The sequence below is a fragment of the Nelumbo lutea genome, chromosome 3, assembly GCF_056320005.1.
Source record: "Nelumbo lutea isolate HS-2025 chromosome 3, American lotus-T2T, whole genome shotgun sequence".
Taxonomy (NCBI): domain Eukaryota; kingdom Viridiplantae; phylum Streptophyta; class Magnoliopsida; order Proteales; family Nelumbonaceae; genus Nelumbo; species Nelumbo lutea.
In genome coordinates, this window is record NC_142686.1 from 83,744,346 (window position 1) to 83,750,345 (window position 6,000).

Here is a 6,000-nt window from a genome sequence, read left to right on the forward strand (position 1 = left end):
CATGGGTTAGTTAGGGAAATTATAAACAAATTATTGATCTTAGCTCATCTAGGGTTGTAGTCAGATTTATTTAATTATTAATTATTATATATTACTTGGAGATTAGAATAGAGAAATTATCGATGGTACTGATGTTTTCAAGTCAGGTTTATGGCGCCAAGCTATGCATAATGAGGATTAATTAAGGTAATGAACTATGATTAGCAAAAAAAAAAACAAGTCAATGCAAATGGATTGTTAGAATTTCTTTATGGTTTACAATTTTGAAAAGAGTATCGAATTCAGGAAACGAGCACATAATCAGAGGGTCCCGATTGGTCGATTTGAGCCCGGCCGGTCGGTCTGGAGCATCTACATTGATGATTTATATGAGGAAGCATACTCAAGAGCTTGCATTGTTCTTGTTGAGAAAAGGCTGAGTCAGTCTTTAGGGCTGTGAAGCCCACATGTTTGCCACTGGATCCTACACTTCCTTTCTTCCTTCCTTTTGCCTTTCCACTTTCCAGTGGTGGATGAGCTAGGGTTCAGCCTGACCCTAGCTTTCCTTAACAACTGCAAAATAATTACAACCAAATGTATTTGCTTTCTCTAGCATCATTCCCCAGCAAACTCAGGTGGAAGCAGAATTATGTTTGCCACTGTCCTTTGCTCTTTTTTACATGCACTCCCCTTCATATTTTAGTGGCCTCATTGGCCACCCAGCCCAGCCATCACCATAACATGTAATAATCCTGTGATTTTCTCAGAGGCATTCTCACGTGCCACTTGGCAAGAAGACAAGAATACCCTCCTAGAATTGCCCAATAAAGAGGATGGTTTGCTCGCTTAAGCCAAAATGTAAGGGGCACCTAGGTCTTTTCAGCAGATGGTCTTGTGATTCTGTAGATATTAGTGGGGCCAGATTGGAGTGCTTTGTTCTTGATGTTCTCACGTATCTTGCTTAATTACTTACTGCCCCTTTGATTATTATTTAACTAATATTTAAAATAGCACCAACGGTCTATCTCTTGAATTTAATGCTTCCGTGCTAACCCATGATGCGCATGTGTGATTCTGCCTGTACTGTACGCCTCTGTGCTCTTCTTTTTAAAATTAAATAAATAAAAATGAAAGTTTATTACCATTGAAGGTACATAAGGTACTATAGTATCTTACTACCATGTGTAATCCCTCAACCTAATGACCAAAATACCCTTTCTCATAGAAGGACATTCCTGTCTTTTCGTTCAATGCCCTAAATCCCCAAGTCCTAAGTCCTAACCCATCTCACCAGTCACCATCATCACAGTGCAAAACTTTTTAATCTAAGGACTGTGAAGGTTTCTGATGGTATAAGAAAAGATTCCTTCCCGGAGTTCCGGGCATTCTTTGAAGGGTCGGTAACCCCAGGGATTTCAGTGGATCGGGTTAGGTGGCAAACCGCACCGACCCCAACCCTATTGAGTTAGGAATTAGGATCGGTTTAGTCGGGTTCAGGTTGAAGTGATCATGTGCTGCGCCTCTCTCCCTTCCCCTTTTTTTTTTTCTATTCGGGTCGGGGTAGAGGCAGATACTTACCGAACCGAACCCATTGACGCCTTTATAGCCGTGGATGAAAAGACAAAATTACCCTTGGGGAAACGAATCTTCATATCCTCGGGTTTAACGGAGATCCTTGAATTTAGCAATTTTCCTTCTCTTACTCCAGCTCTACGGTTGTTGAAATCCTCGAGACATGAGCTGTTGAGTCGCTGTCGTGGAATGGAAGTACGGCACCGCATCTTTTTTCGTTCCGTTCTCGGGTTCTTGTCCGTAACTACGTTTTTGGCTGAAAATCATATGCTCGGGAAGCGTGCCCATGCGTGCGTGTTTTCTTATAAGATGCCTTCGCGTGGGACTCACCCAAACCAAACCCAATTCGCCACGTATCCCTTACATAATGGTTTCTTGTCGGGACCCACCCACTACCGAAACATATCAAGCTGAATCATGATCTCAACCGGGTGATGATCATGGCTTCTGGAGCCATCTGAGCACGTGCTTCCCTTGGTGGGACCCCACTCCTTTATAATGACTGATCTTTTCCTTACGTGGCACATGGCAAATCATATTAACATACAGAGACAAAATAGCAACTTAACTATTCTTTCGCGGGACCCACCCACGAAAGAAATCATGATCACAACCAAGTGATGATGGTTTCTACTTTGTCGGGTTCATTGCCACGTTGCAATTTGCGTAAAGGGTGTGAAAAGAGAAGGGGAGGAGTAATTTGGTATCTCAAGAAATAGCGTTTCTGAATGGACCACAAGTCCCGATGCCCTTGGATCTAACAACGGTTCAGATTCTAGGGACTACCGGGCTTTTTAGACGAGGAACATCAATCAAGTAGACGCGCTCTTGGGTTGCCAAAGAGTCAACCGGTCAAATCCATATAGTGTCGGAACCGGGCAGACCGGTCTAACGGTCCTTCGGGATGTTGTCACGATATGGTTAAAATTTAGGCGGAAACAACGGCTATTTCGGATTCCGAAACCGAAATGTTTATTACAGCAGCGCTACAAAGAAGGTGTCGGATGTTCTCCGCATATGTAACATTGTAGTTCTTTTAGGAAATTTTAGGTGATTATAGTGGCCAAGTTGGAGAATTAAAAGTAGAAAATAGATTTTTAAAGAGGAAAACAATAAAAAGCAAAAAAAGAACTATTTTAAAATAAATAAATCTATATAAATATGTTTTTCTCATTTTAAATTGAGTTATATGATACCGGCATATCAAGAGACATTGGAGAGAGTGTGTTGAGATTGTAAAAATCTCAAAATCTGAATTTAAAAAACAAAAAATCATTAGAAAAAAGTGTATGAATGTTTCAATAAGAGTAAAAAGTATGGTAAAAAAAGATTAAGTCAGGAACATAAAAATCTTGGAATTAAAAAAAAAATTATCCTTCACTTTCAGCCTGATAACTTAGAAATTCATGGCAATAAAGCTTCACTTTTAGGTTTATCTTTCTTTTTCTTTTTCTTCGTTGGGGGCTGGTATTTGGACATATTTTATTTTTGATAAACCAGGCTCATCCCTAGTGAAAGGACAAAGTAACCCTTGTTTGTAACGATAAAATTAATACATATGGATCTTTTTCTCGACGATAGGGTCTCCAGTTTCTTGACAGTTTGATCACACACGGGGTAAATCATCTGATTCAGCTCATGATCTACTCAGTTTTTCAGTTTGATGTTCGAATTAATTTTTAGAATATTGGTTTTTTATTTATCTTTTTTAAAAAATAGCATTAATTAAGAGCTGATTACTCCTTTATCACACACACACAAAAAAAAAAAAAACAGCAACCCTACAAAGGAAGAGAAAAGATCAATGTATAGATGATGGGGACTAAGGACTGAACATATAGTACATTATCTGAGATTGCTAGTTTAATGGATGGCATGGATTGGTCATAGTCATATTATGCTTCAAAGTGGTTGAGAGAATCGGGGCCCTTAGCAAAGGGATTTCACTCACCTTTATCCTCCAACCAAATGATTTTCCAACAATTTTTTAATAAAAGAGATTGTAGCCTTGTAGACTTATTATTGAACTTGTTTGAGTGGGTTTTGACCAATGTTTTCAACTTATCACTGACTTGGCCGGTTGGACCGCTGATATAATGATTCGGTCATAGTCCCGGTTCAAGTCGGCCTCTAAACCCGTTGACCTGGAATGTTGAACCATTAATACCCTGTGAGATGGGTGTGAGGGTTATTGGGTTTTTGTATTATTTTGTCTTTTAAACTTTTTTATATTGATAACATCATGGGTTGACCCTCTTAATCCATCCAAATGATTAAGAAGAATGGTTCAACATCCGGCCAGGTTTTGAAACATTGGTTCGAACTGAAAAAAAAAACAATAATTTATTTTTATTATTATTCTTTTAATCTCTAATCCTACTCCCAAAAAAAACAAGTCTAAAAAGAATATATATATATATCAAGCCTAAACATCTTGCTTATGTATATATCCGATGGAATTGCTATAATCAGCAAAAGCCAAAAGCTATAAGCCTTTATAGTGGAAAGCACATAAGGACAAAAATTATCTAGAGACGTCTTTGTTCTGTACACTCTCCCTCTCCAAGGCCTAAATCACACTTATCACCAAAAGCAACTGCAATAGTTCTTGTCGTTTTATGCTTTAAAGGATGTATTTGCTGGGCCAAGCCTAGGCTTGACTATCTTATTTCTGCCACGTTAGGAGTGCCGCCAATTTCCACCACTCACCAGTTATAGACACCTTTGAGGTTAGTTTCTAGCACGCATTAAACCTTACAGCCTATTATTTATTAGGGCATTCTTTCAGGTGATGTTAGTTGTTGAAAGTTGAAAGCTATACTTTAGGGTCTGTTTTGAGGGTTGAGCTGAAAATTCAGCTATGTTGGTTCAGCTGTTTTGAAGTAGTTTTGGATAAACTATTCAAAGAGGATGAAGCAGAAAGCCCAACAAGCAACTGATAAACAGCCAATTTGGAATCTTTGGGTTTTTTTTTTTATCAAACACTGCATATGGACCGTTTATATGGAGCCCATCTTGATAAGCTAGAAGCTGTTGTGCTTCAGCCCTCCCGGATCAGTTATGTCAACTGTGCCCTGTTTGAATGACTTGAACACAGTGCTTCAAAACTAGGTTTAAAATATCTAAACACCATGATACGTCAGAACATGTGTATAGGGGATTTGAAGAACAAATTTTATTTTTTTAGGTGTCGTTTGATAAATCTTTTTTGAAATACCTTCTGGAATATCTAATAGCCAAAAAACATAATGGATTTTTACATAAAAATCTTGGCAGTTTATAAATTGTTTGGTTGGAGATACGTCTTTCCACGCAAAAATGAGATGAAAAAAGGTAAAAAATTTCATTTCTAGCTTGTCAAACTTGCATCTTTTTGGAGTGGAGTCTTTTGGCAGCTAAATCTTCCCCTAATCAAATGAAAAAAGACAAAAACATAAATTATTAGACTTTTAAACAACCAATAACCTGTATGAAAAGACCCACCAAACGGAACCTTAGAGTTTTTCAAAATTTTACAGGGGGTGCAATGTTAACAAAGTCTGCCCCTCGTTATATTAAAGTTTTAAAATATTTAATATTCCATATATCCAAACGGACGGATATGATACAATATAACCTATTACATGACAAAATTTTGAACCTTATTTCAATACCGTTGAACCAGTTTAGCTGAATTTCAACTCATCCTCCCAAACAAGCCCCGACAGAGAAAAGGAAAAGGAAATTGAAGGATAGCTGGTCTGTTCTGGCAAGGGCTTTGGCTCTTTGGACAAAAGGGAGCAGAGGGCGATACGTGGATAATTTTAACACCCCACCTGATCCCACCAATCTCTTCAAACTGACAAACTCATGTGGCCAAGGAGGCACATAAAAGAGAAATGCCCAACAGGAGAGAGATTCCCTGGAAGTAACATATCCTGCTTCTTTGATAGTTCAAACAACATTCAATGTATATTAAAGAAATGTGATTGTGGATTAGATTTCCCCATACCCAATTAGATAGACATTTGGCTGCAGCCCTATCTAATCTAATACCACAGAGATTTCCACGTGGGTGCTTTTGATTGGTGCTCTCAAGGTTTGTTGTGATTAACTAATGGTGGAAGATTAATTAATCTCAATCTAGTTAACATTTTTATACTAGTTGAACAATTATGGTCCATGTGAAAGGACCTTGAATTTGGCCTTTTTAGTGTTGTGTCAACCAGTGGTTCAACCAAAAAATAAAAAAAGCATCTGGATGTAGTATAAAAAGGGCTATTGATTTCTACTACCAATTGTGCACCGGACAACTTTTTGGGTCTCTCTCTTGCTAGTCATCATTGCTGTACCTAAGTACTAGAGTGGGTTTTCATTGCATTTGGAGGGTTTCAAGTGGAATAATAAAGAAATCTCTGTTAATGCTCAGCTCATATTTTATCACAAGATTTGGAGACTTCTTTTTAATTT